Genomic DNA, 21,466 nt, shown 5'->3' on the forward strand with positions numbered 1-21,466 from the left:
ATATATTTACAGATAGCATGTCCTAGGGGGGCAGGGGGGTTGGGCTTGATGATCTCCTGAGGTCCCTTCCAACCCCTACGATTCTGTGATCCTGCACCACCTGAGGCCACGCTTGCAGACCTGCTCCATGTGCCTGCTTCACCAACATGTCACCAAGCTAAAGCCCAAATCAAACACAGTCAATCAAGCAAAGGAAGCATGAGAACCACATTTCTGCACCAAGAAACCACAGCCTGCTTTGAGGAACTGCTAAAAAAAACCCCAGATTCCAGATGTTTTCAAAACCTGAGCCACTCAAACACTCAAGTCATCTCAGAGATGAGTACCTCAGCTAGCAAAGTGACCTGCCTAAACCATACTGGCAGTTACTACCCTGCCTGGTCCCCAGGCAGTCACTCTTCTCTGCTTTGAATAACTTTTCTTTCCAGTAATGGTGCTTTTAGAGTCAATGGGGAAAAACCCCAAGCCACTGATATTCAAGACCAAGGAGAAGGCTTTTGAAATAACAAATGAGAGAAATTACTGTCCCAAAGAGAATATGAAAAAAAAAAAGCCAACAGTGAGAACTGTAAACACTATAAATTTGCTCCCTGTTTTCCCACTACATTAATAATGTTAGGATTAATGTGCACAAATTTGTGTATTTCAAATGCCTGAGAATAAGGGGGGTTGTAAAGCTGACCTGTTCCTTTGCCAAACCTTTGATTTCTGCATTATGCTTCCAACAGCTTATGAAAAATGTAATATAAAGCTCTAGATGGCAAACTGAATTTTGGTTTTTTTCCAGCATACAACACAATTCAAAGCATAAAAACCAAAGCACAAGGTGGCATTTTTACCCTTTTGTAAAGGTGCACATCTTTCCCTCTAAAACAAGAGCAAAAGAAACCCTTTTATTTCTGCTGCCTTGCTCCCCTTCTGGGAAGGAAAGGAGAGGTCCTGTTGTCCCATTAAACAGCATGTCCACCCGCACAGATAAGGCAGGCTCGCCTCTTGAATTTGCATGTGAAAATTACCCTGCTTCAGCTCTGGAAATTATCCTTGTAGGTGTAAAGAGAGAGTAGCTTTTCCGCTTTGAAGTTTGCAAGGCAGCAACAATGAAGGCAGGAATTAACTCAATACCGATTACCAGCTCTTGGTCTCCTCCACATCAGACTTTTGAACGCAGAACAGAAACACACCGAACAGCCAGGTTACGTTTCTTTTTGCGATCCAAAGCCCTCAAAGAGACAAGACGAAAGCTGTATTTGTTCCTGGAGCCCAGCCTTTCCTCTGAGCTGTCTGTTACTGACTCAGGCTTGTGTTGGAAAAATACATCTTCAGAGAAGTGCCAACATCAAACACACAAGAGATTTTACAGGTACACGCACTGAGGCCTCTCTGTGAAGTGCCATTTCCCAATGAAAGCGTGACCGGGGAATGCACTAGAATATTTTAAAAAGAAGAGGGCTACTCACATTCTTCTCTGAGCTGCTATCAAACATGGCTAACCTTATTGCTTGGGTTTTTTTCTTTTCTTTTCTTTCTAATGGCCCCTTAATGATCATCACAAAGTCTTAACTTGGATCCTCCACCAGGAAATCACTTAAGCATGCACTTAACTCCATCTTCATTTAAACAAGCAAACAAACAAACAAAAAATGCTCGTGCTTCAGGTACTGTAAGCATAACCCCTACTGAAGTAGCTAGTTACACATTTCCCCAAGAAGGGAATGCTGTGCCAAATAAAAAAAAAAAAAACCTGAAATCCTCCATCTCTGGAGCAAAAGGCATCTCTTAACAAACATGTGACAGCTCTGGCCAGCAGTGAGGAGATGGAAACACATCCCAGGGCTGCTGGCTAGGTACACTGTCACAGCAGGCAGCAGTAACGTAGAGCTTCAGAGCTTCACACAGACCTCCTTGGTCTCCCAGACTAACCCACATCCTTCTGCAAGGGTAAGAAACTTAATTGATACAAAAATCACTGGTCAGGATGTGCCTTACACTCTGTAGTCACTGTCCTAATTTTCTGAGGGCTTCTGCATTGCTCTGTAATGGATATCAATCCCCCTGATCCTCTCTGTATTTGATAAATGCCACTCAAAGGAAGCTCACCTAGAAAACAGACGAGAAAGACTTGGGTCCAGGTTGACACTTGTCTCAGTGCACCCTTCAGCTGTGAGTTACGTACACACAAACAATTGTCTCACACACTCAGAAGAAATAAAGAAAAAAAAAAAGCAGAGTGAAAATTCAATCATTCTTTGATATTTTAATAATGATCCCTGAAAGACAACTTATTGAATCAGCGCGTCTGTATCCATCTCAGTTTATGAAATTAAAACCTTTGCAAGATTTAATAACTAGGGAAGGAAGAGGGTTTTTTTGGGGAAAAGATATGCCTCCAGCCTCTAATTTTGCTCTTTTTCTTTTTATAATTTCCTCAAGCTAAAGAGAAAGAATATCATAAAGTAGATAATTCTGTAACTTGAAGAATATGCTTTGGAATTCAGTCCCATCAATAAGCAGTGGATCTTCTGACAGTATGTATCACAGAAGTTTTGAAAATGTAGTAATTAGAGTCAGGTAAACCAATCAAATGAGAAATGTGCAGAAGCACTGCCCAAAATCTGGAATAAACTGCCATAAACTGGCTGCTTGCTGCCTTCTACATGCTCTGTGTTTGCTCTCACCCATCACAATGGCCCCTCTGAAGGCTGTTCCTGAATATCATTCCCTGAGGATCAGGCAGCCTCTCACTGGCAGCCCACCTTTCTTCTCAGCCATTATTTGCCTATCTGTTCTTGTGTTTACCTTTGATGTACTCTTGACAGCAATTGGAGTTAGGCCCAAATGTTGATGAGCTGGATGAGATGAGCTCTTTTGATCTTCCCATGCAGGCTTGTCATTTCCTGCCAGATAAGGAAGCTGAAGGTTGCACGAGGACAGATGTTAAGTATCTCCATGCCTCAGCCAGATGTGTGGCACCGTTACAGTCCCCAGCTACACAGGCAGGATTTTCGGGTCATGGTTTTGTGGAGATTTACAACCACAGGAGCAAAAGACTCCTCTTAGTCCTCACTCTGTTATCTAAGTTAGTGACCATCTATCACCAGCAATCTTTGATCAGAGTGTGGAAAGAAGAGGTTACATTGAACCAAGGGTTTATAACTGAGAATGGGATTGTATTAAATTCACAACGAAACGAACCTAAATGCTCAGGCTCAGCATCCAGCTTAAAATCCACACTGACACCTACTGAAATTCTGACAGCAGACAGCCTTTTCCCTTTGCTTGCAGAATGGCATGTATTCAGATAAGCTCTCAAGGCCAAAATTCACTTCTTCAGATTGGCTAATTTGAGTTGGCCCATTAAGTATTCCTGAAACAGTCTTAGATAGTCAATTGTAATCTAGAAATGTTCTGTAGATAGGGCTCCAGCAGGAATCCTTGAAATAAACCGCAGTAAAAAGAGAAAATGATAGTCCATAATAGAATCACTCCATTCAACATAATAGAAAATAAAGCATAATCAGTGATTTGAAGAGCGACACACTGTACTAAGCACTACGCATTACTCATTCTCTTCAAATGATCAAAATTGCCAGGATTTTCTCGTGTCTAGAGACCAAACAACCCCATAAAGAAGCTGCTGAATATCAAGAGGAAGATTTTTCTCTACCAAGAAAAACCCTATGGTGGCATTAAAGTCTTGCAGTCCGCATCTTAAAGGCTGCAGACAGTATTCAAAGGAACAATTTCAGATTTGACGATAGCCACGAGTGAGTCCCATTACACCTCTAAGCCAGCTTCCCAGCCTCCGGACCTCACCGAAGGATCATTTCTAGAACGTAAGAGAATGAGGAACATTAAGCTCAAAGTGAGAGGAAATCTACCTGATGTATTGTTAAACTTGTCAAGCCTTTATGATAAATTACCAGTATCTAACCTGGAGCGCCGGTCGCCATTGTCGGAGAGCGGCATTTGTTGCACAGTATGGTCTCACTGCCTCTAGCACAGCGCACACATAAATCTTGTTAGTGAACTAAGCATAACTAATGCTTTGTGTAAGCAGTTGTGTGTATGATTTGAGTATTTAGGAATTCAACCTTCCGAAACAAACTGGCTTTCACGTGTACCAATGGTAGCTATTTCGTTGAGCCAGTAGTCGCTAAGCGGTCTGGTGAGGTGAGTTTTTAAGCAGAATTCCCCCTGATGTCATGAAGCGACCTCATATCAGAAAATAGAAAAGAAGATCTTATTGTTCCTAAATGCTTCATGCTCTGAGCTTTACGATTATTGTGCAGAAGTTAGACCCTTATGTGTCCACCTGGGAGAAAACCCAGAGTGGTGTTGACTAACCAGATGGCCTTTGCTAAATGTGTATCCCAACATATGAAGGTCCCAACCGCCCCATTGCTTCCAGTGTAGTCTTTAGCAGTCCACTGTACCATTCGATTTTCCCAGAGGCCGGTACATGATAGGGAATGCCACCTAATGTCTTGCTCTTTGGCCCAGGTGACTATGAGGTTGTTTTGAAAATGAGTTCCATTGGCTGACTCAGTTCTTTCCATGTCACCACAGGACTTGCTTTTCAAGGCCCAGGATAGCGTTCTGGGCAGTGGCATGAGGCATGGGATATATTTCCAGCCATCTGGTGGTTTCTTCCATCATTGTAAGCACACAGCACCTGCCTTGGTGGGTTTGTGGGAGTGATATAATCAATCTGCCAGGCCTCCCCATATTTATATTTCAGCCATTGTCCTCCATACCACAGATGTTTAAACCACTTGGCTTGTTTGATTGCAGTGCATGTCTCACATTAATGAATAACCTGCACAGTAGCCTCCCTGGTGAGGTCCACCCCTCAGTCACGAGCCCATCTATATATATGACAGTTGCCAGTCCAGATCCACCTGAGCCACTTAAATCTTACAGCCTGATCCACTGCAGGTTGATGTTTCTCACTGGCCTGACTCGTGCGTACATGGGCATCAATGTGACGTACTTTACAACCAGGCAGCAATATCTTGCCACAATGGGGCAGCCCAGATGGGTTTGCCTCTGCATTGCCAGTTGCTTTCCTTCCATTGCTGTAACCACCCCACTGGGCATTTGCCACCATCTGTGAGTCAGTGTAGAGATAGAGCACAGGCCACTTTTCTCATTCAGTAATGTCTAAAGCCAGCCAGCCAGCTTTCACTTCCACAAACTGGCTCAAATAACCTTCTTCTTCAGGAGTTTCTGCAATTTGTTGTGTAGGATTCCATACCAGAGTCTTCCAGCTCCAATGCTTTTCCACAATGCAACAGGACCCATCAGTGAGCAGAGCATATTGCTTCTTGTGTTCTGGTAGCTTGTTATACAGTGGGGCCTCCTCAGCATGCATTACCTCCAAAATCTTTGCCTTCTGGACAGTTCATGATCACTTCCACAGTTCCTGAGTGATCGGGATTTCCTACTCAAGCCTGCATTGTGATCAACACAACCCATTTACTCCATGTAGCATCAGTTGTGTGGTGTGTAGAGGGGATCTCCCTTTGACCATCCAGCCCAGCACTGGCAGGAGCTGGGCTTGAGTACCAATCCCTTCTGAAGCTGCCAATATCTCCTTTTCAGTTAGAGTGTAGCAGGCTTCAGACCCTCTGCATCCCTGACTCCAAACCCCAGGGGTCGACCTCGAGTCTCCCCTGGGGCTTTCAGCCAGAGACTGCAGTTAGGGCCATTCTCCCCAGCTGTGGTGTAGAGCACGTTCTTAACATCTGGCCCTGCCTGACGTGACCAAAGGGTTCTCTGCAGGGAGAATTTCTTGTTTGATTTGTTGAAAGGTTTATTATTGCTCTGATTTGTTGAAAGGTTTATTATTGCTCAGCACCCCAGTTAAAATCATTCTTCTTCCTTCTCTACAGGACAGAGAGGGATTACAATCAGACTGTAATTTGGGATATGCATTCTCTAAACACCCACAATGCTTAAGAAAGCACGTGCTTCCTCTTTGATAATTGGTGGAGACATGGCTGCTATTTTGTTGATCACATCGTTAGGAACTGATGATGTCCATCTTGCCATGCCAACTGTGACTATCCAGCCTCTGGACTGATGCCCAGCCCAGCCCCAGGCAGCAATTCCTCCTCCCCAGCCCGGTCAACCCATATATACTGAGCACAACGTCATGGTACCAAATACCCCTTTGGCTAGTTTGGGTCAGCTATCTGGGCTGTGGCTCCTCCAGCTTCTTGTCAAAATTAATTATGATAGCCAAAATCAAGACAAAGGTCCTGCCAAAACTGGGGAGAGCAGATTTGCAAGGCAAACATGTATTTCTACCAGAGCTTTGATATTTATGTTGCCAACCACTGCATATCTATCTAACTTTGGATCACGTTTGATCTTCTATTCAAAACATGCCTGGCTTACCTTGTCTCATGCCCTGCAAAGCAGTCTATCTTTGACTAAGTCACCTTTATGAATTACCCCCAAACTTGAGCATCTCACAATTTTTAATGCACGAATTGTCACAACACTCCTGTATGGTAGGGGAATGATGTTTTGCAAACAGGAAAAGGAGGCCCAGAGATGATCTGTGCCAGACTGCTATCAAAATCAAAGTTTACCGGTGCAGATCTGCCAAAGGGCAGGGAGAAGAACTGGGAAGCAAAACTCTGATAATTCCCTAAGCTAATCTCCAAACGAGGGACAGTTCTTTCTCCCATCTTGAAAATAAGGTGGATTATTTTGTTTTATGCAAAGTTGTGCTTATTTCTTGCAAGGTCAGAAGCTGACAACAAAACAAAGATGAAAGAAAGCCCTAAAGCTGTTCCTCTGCTGGTCTTTGGTCCCCCTCGGCACCACGGAGTCCCCTGCTCTGCCTGCGCTGTGACACCTGACAGTTCCCAAGCCCCCTTTTGTGATTTAGCTCGAGAAGGGGATGTTCGTGTTCTACATCAGATTGTCGAAATTAATCCCCACTTTCTCATCCTTCTAATGCACTACACGGCTCTTCAATCGATATGCTCCTCCCCGGGAGGGAGCAGGTACATGTTCAAAGTTCCGCTTCGCTGTGTACCATTGTGCAGGGAAACCGGCGTCTGTCACCCTCTTGTCATTTTAAGAGAATAATATAATTTAATCTTTCCAGGCAGTTTAAATGAAGCTGCTCTACCCTGAAATAGATACACGGGTTTACAACATGCAAAAGACAGATCCTTCAATAAACACGTTACCCGTGTCTCTATCACAGCCAGCAACGTTAAAGATGTCCGGGGTTGTGTGTCCCCCTCACCAGCACAGAAAACTGCCACCACACAGGAAGATGACCAAACTACTGTTTCTTTGTGCCACTTCTGGAGGTCAGACTGACCCACGGGTTTCCCTTCCAAATGCTTTTACTTTAGCAGAGGGCTATTTCTCCTGCCTGAGACCTGCCTCACACGCAGGGGGGCTCGTGCCGCTGAGAACGATTTCCCTCTCACTTCATCACGCAGGGCAGAATATTCCCCTTCCCTCCATGTCCTCACACAAGACGTTTTCCACATTCACACTTCCACACATGACACCAGCCAACCCAATGCTTCAACTGGAGTACTTCCACCCATTTAAACACAGGGGAAATCTTCTGGGCTGCTCTCATCACACAGCAACATCTCGTCCTAGTCCTGTACAACCATACATTACCCGCTTCCCCCTCAGTGCTTTGCTGTGGTAGGAACTAGGAGCACAGCTTCACCTTGGCAGAAAGAATGCTCACAGTGCCCAGTCACTTCCAGTAGAGAAATAAAAGGTATAAAATACATGTTAACAGGAATTTGGAACATGGAAGGATTAGATTCATACTCAGTATGTGGCCCTTCGGATACAGAAAGTGAGCCAAGCAGTCTGCCTCTTGCAGCCCTACACTGGGTGTACAAACTTCATTTCTGCTGTTATACAGCACCCACCTAGCAGAGAAAAACCAGCTGGTGCGTGGAGTCCCCAGCATGGCAAGTCAGGTTCCCGGCGGGGAAGCAGGATTTTGCAGAGCTGCTGAGCCCTGACCATCCCTCGCAGGGACATATTTGCTGCCTATCTGAGGGCTTTCAAAAGACATTGTTCAAATATCATCAAAAAAACCCCAACCCTTACTCCAATTTCCTTCCACTTCAGTTTACAGCCAGACAACACACTTGTCCTCTCCAGAGAGAGAGAGCCGCAATCAGTTTGAAAAACCTTACACATTTCTGGGTTGGTAAGTGTAATCCCTCTTTAAACAAATACTTATTTTCCACTACTCTAACACACTCTTGGCAACAGCACTTAGATTTGGAAACAAACTCCTCCTGCCACCTGAGAGACATAGTTTGCATATTTGGTTACAAAAGGCCAACAAATGGTGGGCTTGCAATGCCAGGGAGACCCTGGGAGCAATCAGTGGCTTGTAAAAGCATGTTTCTGCTTGGTGCTCAGTGGTTTGGGGGCTTTTATATATTTGTAAGTGATTTTTGCATTTGTGGCCTTGTGGGACAAATAACATTGCTGGAACCAAGCAGCATGACTAAGTATAACACAAACTTCCTTGCAAACCTCTTCTGGCACAGCTGAAAATTCACCTCCGACAAGGCAGCTGTTGCAGCTCTGAAACGAAGGCCAGGCACAGGCTCAGCTGTAAGAGCCCAAGTATGAGAGTAAATAATCTCTCTGGGGATTAAAACAGATTGCTAACTGCAGGAAGCCTCCCGAGGCAGTTTTAGGGACAAGCAACCAGGGCAATTGCCCAGAGCTGTGGTCTGTGAGACAGCATGGCTAAGCCACGGTAAGTGCTAGTCACTCAGGAGCAGTACCTGACTTTAACTGCGGCTCAGCATCATTTCAAGCCTACAGGTAACTCCACAAATCAAGACCCATTCCTTGTTTTCTTCTAATGGAGGTTTCCTGATCATGATCAGGACAAATCCCCCATCCCTTTGGTAAACTGTGGCCCCTACTAAAGGAGTGACACTGAAAGTTCCCAAAGGAGAGAAGCAGTACGTCCAGTTCATGCCCACAGCAGACCATTTCAGCATTCACTCTGACATCTGTATGTTGTCACCTCCTAAAAATCACCCATAATCTTGTATGGAGGCCAAAGCTTGTGTACAGAAAAGCTCCTCTGCAAGAGCAGCCCCAAGTGTTCTAACTCCCAGTCACACCGCTGACATTTGGCAGACTGGAAAGTGATTCATGAAGTTGGCTGTTGAGAGAGAAGGGTCTGCTGAAGTGGTTGCTGATCTCACTCCTTTGAAGAATGAAAAGTGACAGTAACACTGAATAAACAGCTTAACAAGTGTTGCAGGTTCTGCCCTGCCAAGCCTGAGACCTGCAGGTGTGGAGCACGTTGAGCTCTGGGACCCATGTTTCCAAACGGATGGCTGCTCTCTGAGGGGTGCAGAAATCTGTACACACGTCTCTGCCCCACGCAGAGAGAGGAAAGCAAAGAATGAAAGAGTGAGTGCTGCTCTGGAGCTGCCTGTCCTTTGGGGGTTGCAAGAGACTGGAGGAAGTGTTTCAGGTGCCACCATGCATGGAGGTACACAACCTTAACACCTGGAGCACAGCCCTGTGGGGTGGTATTACATGATCTCTACAATACTCCCAGCCATGTTCAAACATGCTTTATCTGCTCAACCATCAGAGTCTTTACAAGCAACAGAGCAGGTACGCTGTAAGAATAAAGCTTATTGCACAGTGGAAGGAGGCTGTAAGCCAGCCTAGCACTCAAGAGAGTCATGCAGTCAAGGGCAAACAAATCACAGCAGCTCTGTGCTTCTCCATCCATCAGCAGAGCCACCACAAGTACTCAACCATGGGCTCCTAGCTGGCCCTGGTCACACAACAAACTCTGTTAGCTCAACCTCAATAAAAGAGACTCACAGAAAACACAGCAACGGCCATTATAGCTCCTGAACATTACGAGGTCAGCTCCTGACACAGAAGATGCTCCATGACTTTCTGATCACTGAAATTTCATTGAACGGTTCCCCACATCCCAAATCAATCAGCTGGTCAGAAATTTCAGGCAACACACCATTTCAGTGGAAGATGCTCTTTTGCTGGATTCAAAAGAATTTTTCAGAAAGACCCTGTAAATTTCCAACACATCGCAGTGTGCCCAAGGGCATGGATTCCACAGATGGGAATCCTGTTCTCTTCAGGTATTGTTAGCAAAGCTGGGCTTCCAGGGCCTGCATCAGAAAGCAGAATGTCTGGGAAAGCAGTCAGTGGTGGTGCCACAGGAGCATACAGGAGCTGGGAGCATTCCAGGTGTGACTGCAGTAAGCGAGCACAGCTGTGGAGCTGTGCAGCACACAGGCTGCCACAGCATGGGCATCACCCGCTGGAGAACAGCCCCACCATCTTTTGGGTTTTTTTCCCCCCTCAACTCCAAAACTTCTGGGTTTGTAAAGTTCTGGTGTCATTTTGTGATCAAATCAACTTTCAGGAAAAGGGGGTGAACTCATCACCAACAGAAACATTTTGGAGTGAACGCTAGTGCTGGACTTCTCAAAGGAGAGGGAATTCTGTATTTCAGTCCTTTGTAGTCAGAGGACTCAACCCCAAAAGACTTTGTAGGTACTAAAGAAGCAAGCAAAGTTGATGATGGATAGAGCCACTGAGATATTGATTTTCAGAGGGAGAAGTATTTCTAATTCTCTAGCCTCCTGCTGACATACAAGAAGCTGTATTAATTCTCAATAAAATTAAGAAGAGAATGAGGTGCCTTTTATATGAAAAAGCCTGTAACTACAATAGATACTGACCATGAATATAAATGGGAACATATACAAAATTACACCAAGCAAATTAGCCAGTGCTAAAAGCCTAGATATAGCCTGCACATGCCAAATGTTACTCTGGAGAAATCTTGTAATTGCTTTAAGGACAGGCTTAAGATACTGTAAGTAAAAGCCATTCAATACAGAAGCAGAGTAGGTAGCAGGCAGCTACCAGGAATATCATCACGCAGAAAATGCTTCTTTCCATCTCCATCTAGTGGGTCAAACCAGCTATTGCTTTATCCCGCGATGCTTTTATGGCATTGCAGGCAGAGATTTACCCGCCTTACGTAACAAGCCTTTCAGTCCCCTAATTCTCTCCCCATGGCTTTCCCGCTATTCCCCCTGCAGCATCTCCCTCCCTGTCCCTCTTTTTGTAACAAAAGAGCGATCCCCTAAGTTTTTCAATTTTGCTTAATGGTATTCATTGCACATTAGGGCCGTTTTACAGTGAGATTTACAGCAGTGTCACGAATAGAGAAAATTGTTGTAAAATAACCGCGGACAACATTATAAAATAGCAATAAAATCAGCAATAATGCACAGCTGTGTATTTATGTCTGCCACCTGTTCACTTCACTTTTTTTTTTAAAGCCACCTCTAATCAGATCAACCAGTTCAGCAAAGGAATGATCTGATAATGTTTTACAGGAAAGCAAAGTTCCAAGTCACAGGCAGCTCGCCCAGCCTTTGTATCCAGGTGGAAAAAGAGCGTTCACTGTACACATGTGTACATTGTGACAGGCACAGAAACAGAGGACACATCACCCGTGTCGCTCATGAGTGACAGCTGTCAAATAACCATCTCTACATGCAGCACATGCATGAAAACATACATCCACACAAAAAAGTATATATAAACACCTGATCCCATGTCATAGGCACATATATCTGTCTGCTTTGGCATTCAGAGTCCCAATCCCTCATTCCCAGACCACAATCCTGTGTGGTCTGAGTATTTCTTGGCTGTGGCCTGCAGAGACCTGACTGGTGATTTGGGTAATTGAGCTATGTAGGAAATAAAAAACCAAAAATTCAGCTTGATTGCCAAGCTGAGAATCATCAGTGACAGTGGGTCCAGCGTACCCCCACCACCAGCTGATAACCAGTGACCAAAGGGGGTTTAGCCCAGCACCTCTCAGGCTGGGTGACAAGGGCTGAAGAATGTGTAAACAGTGAGGCTGAAATAAATTAGTTTTGTCCTTTGGTCCAGCTTCCAGCCTGGACCACCTATGATGGGCTGCACTTAATATTTCAGCTCTGAGTATGCCCTGTACTCAGTGCTAGGATGGTTTGCCAAGACCATGTTTCTTCTCGAGCAAGTGAGAGTGGACTGAGACCAGCCACTACTTGCAAAGAGCAGATTTCATACAATTTGCAACTTGCTTTCCACCTCTGGCAAACATTTCTACATCTAACACTCTGAAATAATTGCTGTGGGATCTGTGAACAGCCTGGTGCATTTAGATATCCCAATTTGCTTTATGGATCATTTTGTGATGAACAAGGGCAGAACAGCCGCCTTGGGTAACATCCAACCAACAGTGATAAAAAGCAGCCCTGTGTGCTGTACCACCTAGGAGGAACGTGTGAAAGGGTCTGTCAAAAAACATTTGGATAAACTATCAATAACCCTTCTTTTGCAAACCACAAGACTCTCTGGAATGGAGAGCGCATGGGCTGAATTTTAAATGACCTATCCTGACACAGTCAGCGCTGTTGCAAACCACTAATGGTTACACTTAAGGCAGTTTTGTTTGGATGCTGCAGCACTGTCTGTAAATGATGCTGCCTGGTTAACACACAGTTTTAACGGTCAGCACTGAATTAGGAGGCGTTTTTCATTGCACGGAGACCCAGTGGGCAAAACATTAGAAGAAACTGGAAATGAAAGCAAGCGTGGAGCTGGTGAGAAGTTTCAACTGAAGCGTAGTTTTAACTGAACATCTCTCATGACACAGGGCTGCTTACTGTGCAAGATGCCTCAGCAGGGATGCAATGAACAGGTCTTGAGCTCTCTCCCATTTCCACCTGCCAGGTTTTCAGATCCCAAGTCCAATTTCCATGATCCCTGAGAGCCATCTACCCATGATGGGACTGCAGCCTGTCATGAGAGAGCAATGATGGGAGAGCCCCCCAGGGAATAGAATGGGACTGTACAGTGTCTGAATTACAGCTCTTTTGAATTTCAGTCTTAATCATTTAAATATCCCAACATTTTGGTTTTCCTCTTATATATTGTGGATATTTTTTTAACTGAAAAATCCGAATTGTCCACACTCAGTAAAACTCAACCTCTTCCAGCCAGGAGGCACAGAGCAAGTCCGCCTTAGTTAAATAAACAGTAATGATATCATCACACAGCAAAACACCATATGAAAGAACTGCTCCAAGCCATATTAGCCCTGTTTTCATTCATCACTGAGTCACACGCAGAGCTAGCGAGGCGCGAGTTAGGCTCCAGGACCATTAGCAAACACTTCCCTTTCTCTGCTCCTCAATTCACCCACCCCTGCCCTGGGCATAATGAAGTTTTCTCTAACTCACAAGCTTTGAGGCTAAATACATTAATAATTGTAAAACACTCTTCCCTCAGTAGCTAGATGAAAAGGATATAGAAATTAAAACAATGTATACACAATTATTATAATAGGGATGGTACGAAAGCCCTTGTGGAAGTGCTTGGAGGCCATTGGATAAAGTCACTCAGCGATGACCCTAAAGCTATAATGAGCTTCTCATCTTGTACAGCTTCTCCAACTAATATAATGTGACGGTGAAAAAAAGGAATATCAGGCTTTTGTGGACTGAAGCCTGAAGGCAAATCTTTCCTTATCAGAAGTTCTGCAGGTCAAAATGGGATCAAGAATCTTCGTCACTCGCAAGCAAATAATTACCCCAAAGGTGAAAGACAAGTAACCGAGGACCCGTCCAAATTACACAGAGCTTGCAGAGCACAAAGCAAGAGATTTCTAATGTGGTGATCTTTCTCATGGTTATTTGTCACAAGTATTCCTTTATCTGGTAGTTTCTGAGGGAAAGAGAAGGATCAATTCTGGCAAAGAAATCTCTACCCTGCAGTTGAATTTTCAAAGCGACGACAGATCATATGGACATTGTATAGAAATGAAAAGAAGGTCAGGGAACACATGCAGCCTAACAGTTAGTGTTGCATTTGAGATGCATGAAGGATCAAGCGATGATAAGCTGGATACTGTGTTGAAGTTAATAGGAAAGTACACAAAGCAATAACGAAGCATATACTTCCAAAGCATGACCCCACTCCTGTCCACAAAGGCACACAAATTAAAACCGAAGTTTGCAGTAAAACTTGTGAGGAGTGTATGTCTGCAAGAAGGGGGGATGTAGACATTAAAACCCACCATTTTCTGGTATTTAAATGTCACTATTCAAAAATCTGTAGGAGAAAAGAATCAATCCACCTCACTGCTTTTAACAAGAGCTTTCTTAATGCAAAGTCTTTTGATTTTGTTTAAATTTTGTTTTCAAATTTAAGGTTCTTACAGGTTCTCAAAAGTTTCAGACATCTCCTTTCTGCACAAAGTTAGCTCATGGAGGCTGGGGGCAATTCAAGGTACATTATAAAAACCAATTAAATTGATATTGCCATAGCCCCCAGTCTTTAAATACCATTCCTTAGATAGCAAGTGACCTGACAAATTTCAGCCACCTAAGACAGATGATTCTTGGTAGTACCTCTTGTGCACATCAGATCATAGATGCATACTACCAGGGTGGTATAAACAAGGCATCTGAAGATTGCCTCACTGTCCATAAAGCACGTGATAACAAGGAAGCTTGATGCCATTACGTAGCCAGCTAGCACGGGTGACAAAGCGCAGCTTGCGACACCATGCTGCTGAGTTACCAAATCACAGGCTCAATGCTATTTTCTTTGGCTCTGGTGCAAAGTGAGGCATTTATAAACTTAGGTCTGCATCAAACACTCTTAGAAGCAATGGACATCTGCAGTGAAGAGGAGCTTCAGCTACAAACTCAGCTGTTCAGAGTCTGGCCAAACATAAATGTGCTTCTCCTGACAGGCGCCCAAAAGTGGAGGCACTCAAACCCAAGAGCTACAGCTGGATATTTGGCCCAGGTGTTTATTTCTCCCTGAGCATCCTGATTTATTTACTGAGCCTACAAGATGGACTGGCCAAGAACAAATGATTAAATATAGCACTCTGGACACTTTGTCATTCCAATCTTGTTCTCAATGAGAATGACACCATTTCTTATCACAGCAGGTGAGACCCTGAAGGAAGGAAAGAACTAACAGCTTTGACACATACCAAGGACCTGACTCACCCTGGCTTTACACCAGCTTTCCATGCCACTGCAATTCAGTCAAGAACAGAGGAATCAGACCTGTGATTTTTATCAGGGATCAAGCTGGCTGGCTATTTCCAAACCAAAATAAACCAGAGTTTGGAGTTATACTCCTGCAGGAGAAAGCTCAAGAAAGATGTCTTCAAGCCAGGTCTGAAAGGGACAGATTTCCCTTGGTGCAAAGTCACCATGCTGCTGAAGGCAATGGAGCCTGGATCTGCCTTCAGGACTGCAGAGATGACTTCACCCAGACCACCCTCATCCCACTGCTTAGTTGCTTCTTCACCACATTTTTTCCCCACCTTGTCAGAAGCTACAGCTTTTGACTAGCCAGCACAAGTCAAGGGTCACAGCTCCCCATAGGGGTCCAGCTACTGAAAAACAATGGCTTTTTTTTCCTCTTTTTTCGCTCTGGTAACTTCTCATCACACTTTGGGCTGTTTCCAAGGTCCTCGCCTGTCCCTCAGGGCTGACTATCATTTGCATCCATGTCAGAAACACAAGAATTACCTGCAACCGTCCCGAGGCAACAAGGAGTGAAGCTGACAGATTTCAATGAACCTGCTATGTCCCCGTCACTGAGGTTATGACAGGGACACAAAATCCCAAGGCCAGCAAAACTTCAAGTAACTTGGTATAACTTACATGTAAAAAACCAAAGAAAATAAAAGGCCAAAAGGAAGAGAGAGGGATAGGACCACCTAGTGAAAAAGGGAAACATATTTATCTGAGAACTGCCATCCAAAGCCAGCACACACCCTGCAATCCACCACGGTGTCACTAGTAGCATGAGCTTGCTGTTGTTTTCTTTCCACCTAGATGTAACCACAGCTCTGACTCTCAGAAGTCCCTCCTCTCCTTTTCCCCTTCATGAGGAACCTTAACCACACAGAGTAAACAAAGATCCTGGCCTAATTCGCAACGCTTAGCTAAGATCTGTCTGTCTGTAAGTGCTATGTCAGTGTATTTGCTGTAGGTATTAAGACAGTTCATCATCTCCGCTGCCGAGCCTACAGCAATATTTCTACAACTTCAAAGGCCCTTACCCAGAATAATATCTTTTGGCTAATTAAATCAGGATATAATGTAACAAAGTTTTTTTTTTTCCTTCTCTTCCTTGAGTTTCTGCTTTCATAACCTAATCAGGCATTTTACTGGGTGAAACATCTCTATTAAGTCTCTCATTTCTCAGCCACACGATACAAAAACAGGACGATAATTGAGGCTGCATAATTGATGTGCGCAATGACAGAATATAGAAAAGGGCTCCATTAGCCAGGTCACATCATTAGCATACATTACGTTCAACAAGATTGCTCTCTTCACCTCCTATTTATTAATGGGTTAATCCAGTCCCATCAGCCTGAATACATCATTGTTTAGGTCCTTTCCTGTAAGATACAGTAGCTCAGTTTTACATTAGGAAGGAACTGCTGCCAAGGGCAATAAAATCCCGTAAGTGTCAGCCTTCCAGTGGTGCTGCTTGCAGAAGCTCTCAGTTCCCCTAAAAGCCAAGGCTGCAATAAAGTCTGGAGAACCAACACGTCCTCGGCAGCACAGGCCAAAACAGAGAGTGAACTCCTGCAAGGACACATGTGAGTTGTTGCTAGATGAGACCACACATGAACTCCTCAAATGATCTCAGCATCTGGTCTGTCTTCGATTTCCTGTCTTGGTTACCACATTTCTCAGCAAGAAGAGGGAGTTTATTTCCTCTCCCACTGTCATTGACATAGAGAGATGTTAGCTTCTGTGTCAAAAGAAATTCTAAGCTTAAATGATGTTTCAGTCTCATATGTGCTCTGCCCCCTTGCACCCCTGCAGTGGTGAGGATACTGGTTACTGCACTGACTGCCTCTTTGGGTGAAGTTGTCCAAAGAATTTGGTACGGGGTCAAACGCAGCTGCCCATCATCCCAAAAGCTCTGGAAGGGTTCACATCTGCTAGAGCTGAGGCGAAGTTAAAAGCCTGATCTCCCACAGAGCTCTGGTAGCTGCTGGACAGAAAAACTGTTCCTGAAAACAAATCAGAAAAACCCTTTAGCTTTGTGCTTTGCTTGTACCAAGATGCTAGAGAAACTGGTTGTATACATTCAGTATTTCACTGGGAGCCCTGAGTTAACGTGTGTGAATACCCACAGTTAATTCACTAAGCATGAGTGTCCAAAGAATAGATGGTGTTTGTGGAATGATTCAGTTGTCACAAGTGAAAAATGACATAGGACCCCTGAACTAGGCCTGCCTGCCACTCTCCTTGTCTGAAGCTTGGTCACAAAGTCTTTTGGGACTTCAAACCTGACAATTCAGAGTCAAGCCTTGGCTGACTGAAACGTTCATTCCTGGGTTATCTTTCTGCAATAACTTGTGCACGATGTCCCCAAACTATTATTACTGTACCTTTCCAGTTTATTGTTTTAGTACACAGAGAGACCAGCTGAGCTCAGAGCTCCCTTGTGCTAGACGTCATATGGGTACCCAGACAAGGGACAGAAGAAAACAAGCACCATAATTCCCAATTCGCATCTAGGTTCAAAAAAAATCCTAGGTGACTTCTTGTCACATGGCAAATCCATAAAAGAAAGGAAGTAAAGACAGGTATTTTGATTGTAGCCATGCTCCTTACCTTTGCTAATTAACCTGCCTCAAGGCAATAATTATCCACTTCCTCTCCTGGCCTACCCATCCTCATCCCCCCCCCCCCCCCCCCCCCCACCAGAAACAGAACAGAAGCAGCATGGCCAATCTCTCAGCTTAGGCACAATTCACTTATTGTTCCTTCAGGAATAAAACAATCTCTGTAAATTGACTTCTTATTCTGGGGATCTGCAGATCAAGCTATTGCATTGCTTGTCTGAGTGACACCTCTACAACACAGAGACCACCAAGACCGCAGTTAATCATCGCTGCCAGGTATGCTTCTGCCTAACGCTGCTTCCTTCTCGACTCAGCTACTTGAGTAGACACACAAACCATTCTCATTTTCATATCTCATTCAGAAAATGTCACAGAAAGACTCCTGAGCATGAAGCTTGTGATGCATTGATATATTTACCAGTGTATCATCATGAGTACTGCGGCTGAGACATGAACATAATCAATCTGCTGTGTTGGATCTCTCAGACACATTAGAGTTATGTTAATAAGACAGCAGGTTGTCAGCTTTATTAGTGAAGTACTGGAGAATTTCTTTAACACCTGATAGTAGCAACTCAGTTAAGAAGCTCTGGAATAAAATAAATGCTTGTATCCCTTAACTAGCCTTTCACTCATGCTCCTAATACTTTTCTCAGAGTTGGGATGTGATACAGAGCACATAATAATCACTCTGAAGACCTCCACTAGAGCAGAACTCTCAGAACAACAAGCAAATAGAGTGTTCCACCTATCCAAGTTAGTGAATTAAACCATATCCAGTCCACAAAAGTCTTCAAGTACCATTGTAAAGTAAAAAGGGATTGGTACCGTCTTGTTTTAAATGAATTCCAGCTGGTATAAATAGGGAAGGGGAGATCAAACATTCCCTTTGTTGATTGATATTGCTGTTTTGCTACAAAAATATTCTCCTACATTGATAGCATAAACATTTGTCTATTTTATATTTATTTTTACTGTGCATCATTCAAATATTTTTCATTCTGGTTTTGATCAAAAATAGCTCATATCCAAAGCCAAATAAATCCTCACTGAAAGCGTTCCCTGTGAAGACTCACTGATTATCAGACCTGAAATCGCAATCAACATGAAATGGCACTGCCTGATTCCACTCTTCAACCTGCACATCTTCATTTCTTGATTCGGCAATCTGCCTAGACCAGCTGATGGCAAGGGAACTGCCCTGGGGCTACCCAGCACCATCCATGTCTGAATCTCTCCAGCACTGCATTGACACTCAAATTATAGACCCCTCTCTCATTTTAGATGGGATTTAGTCAGCAAATTCTGGCTGGTTTGCATGGCAGGTGGCCCAGGGGCTGACTGTGAAAAAATTCAGAATCTGGAGACTTGGCTTGTCCTAGAAAGAGTAGATTGGGGTGCTAACTGCCAGCCCTGACTAGATCTGCAAGTGGAAATAACTGTATCATTGACAAAGCTGTATGCAGCAGAAAATAAGGGAGGTTGGATGCAGAGCTCCATCTGCCCTCTCCTGAAGGGAGTAAGCAACCAAGCCTCTTCATTTTCCTGTGTGCACAAGACCCCATGTACTCACACCCTGGAGATGGTTATAAGGAGTTGGGATTTCTTACTGTCACACCGAATCAGACCTTAGTCCTGAGGAGAGTGATTTTAATCTCTGGTAAGGTCAGCATAGCTTACCCAGAAACAGAGAGAGAAAGGAAAGGACTCTTCTAATTGCATTAATTATGATACATTCTCTTTTGTTTCTGATGACTGTTGCATTTTAGGATCCAGGAATGGTATCACTGAATTTTAATCAGAGATCTGAACAAGCTACTGAAATATGATTAGTTTTTCTATCTGACACTGTGATTACTGCTTAGGAGACATCTGCTGTTGCATAAAATCAAATCTTCCTTCTCTGTCTTCCATTGTGTCAACACAGGAGCTTTTTCTCTTTTTTTCAAAGTAGGTGGAGACAATCTCAAGAAACACCCCACCACGGAAGCACAGCTCAGCCTTTAGCTCTGCATGCCCTCTAAGGATGCTCTGACACACCCTCCCGTGGTTCCTGCCCTTTGCAAGACCTCTAGGGCTGACAGATCACCTGCTTTTCCAGCAGGGAAGAAAGCTTTATCCCTGGGTGTGCATTTGCATGCACAGGATGCGGCCCTTCGCTGTACTGCAGCCAACTCTTCCCATTCTCATGGCTTGACTCTTCTCATTGTCCCTGTGACACCTGGTCACGGGAACAACTTGAACAACCTGCAGCCGGGTCCCTGTTCCTGCTGGCACGTGCTGCTGAAATGCTCCTTCAAAACAAAATACATCCATGCAGGTGAAAAGGCCTTTTTTGGAGATTGCTTCATCACAGGGCAGATGGCAGCTTTAGGCTACGCGTTCAAAGCCTGATCTTGTGAGAGGCTGAGCGCCGCTGGGGTTGAGGGAAGCACTCAGCACCTTGCAAAGGCAGGGTCCATAAAGTAAAGGGAGCAGCAGAGGGGGTAGAGAAGAAGAAAAGAAAGAAAGGGAAGAAAGAAAAAAAAAAAAAGACAAGAAAGAAATAAGGGGAGGGGGGAGGGCAGAAAGGCAATAATTTTTCACATCTGACCTCAGAGCTGCTGGGACTGCTGTGAGGTATTTTTCCCACTCAAGTTAGTCTGTTCTAAAAGGCTGTGGGCATCAAAGAGAAAACATTATAAAATATCTGTCTTCCACTCGCCTGCATTTTGCCTGTAATAGGTCTCCCACTTACACTGTTATTTTTTCCCTCCTCATCTCACCACAGAACAGAGGACGGCTGCTCACAAGGCTCGTTAATATGCATAAAGTGCAGTATAATTAGTTGCCACAGGTAACCCTTCTATAACTGTGTGAATTGAGCTAATGTGCAAATATATGAAGCACTGCAAGTAGGACGGTGTAAGTAAAAGTCCCCCATTTCATAAAAGGAAATATTTGAATAATATGCAAATGCACTGGATGTTATTAACAGGATGTCAAGGTTTGACAGTCCATGTTATTGTGGAAATAAATGAGTTTTGACACAAATAACTTAGATATGCATTGATTTTTTGAGCAAACGTTGTAATGAGATGTTATGTATTGTAGTGCAGGTTTATACAGATTTTGATGACTATTAGGGGAAAACATAACAGTGGATCAATTATTAATGTATTCATTAATATGCTCCAATGTGTAACAATAATTATTTTCTTTCTTTTCTCCCACCTCCCCCCCCTTTAAAATGCAGTTCCTCTTGCATTTTTAATATACCTGCTTGAACGTATACAGAGCAGAGTCAATATAGCATTCGAATCAAAGATGTCAGGAAAGATGAAATTGTTCCAAAAATAAAAGAGACTGTACCTAACAGCCACTGACAAACACTACACAAATGCTCCTTACACTCTGAATGTTTTCATTATAACTCCCTGGAGGAGGCATTAGCTTCTGTTCCTTCAAGGAGCCCAGTTTACATGCTGAAGCCCATCGTCAGGTCAACACTTCCTAATGTTGGTCAGTGAGCTTATGTGAATTTCCATTGTGCTGGCATTTGCTCCTGAGAGGCAGAGGAAAGAGGCATCCAGAAAGCGTTCAATGCCTAAGGACAAACATCTGCTGAAATAGCTCGCCGGCCAAGTTCACCAACAGGGGAATCTGCAGTTGATCCATTCTGTTGAACCTGCCAGATGTCCCTGTTTTGTGCCATCCCATCCTGATTTCTAACAG

The sequence above is a fragment of the Gallinula chloropus genome (genome assembly GCF_964237585.1).
Source record: "Gallinula chloropus genome assembly, chromosome: 9".
Taxonomy (NCBI): domain Eukaryota; kingdom Metazoa; phylum Chordata; class Aves; order Gruiformes; family Rallidae; genus Gallinula; species Gallinula chloropus.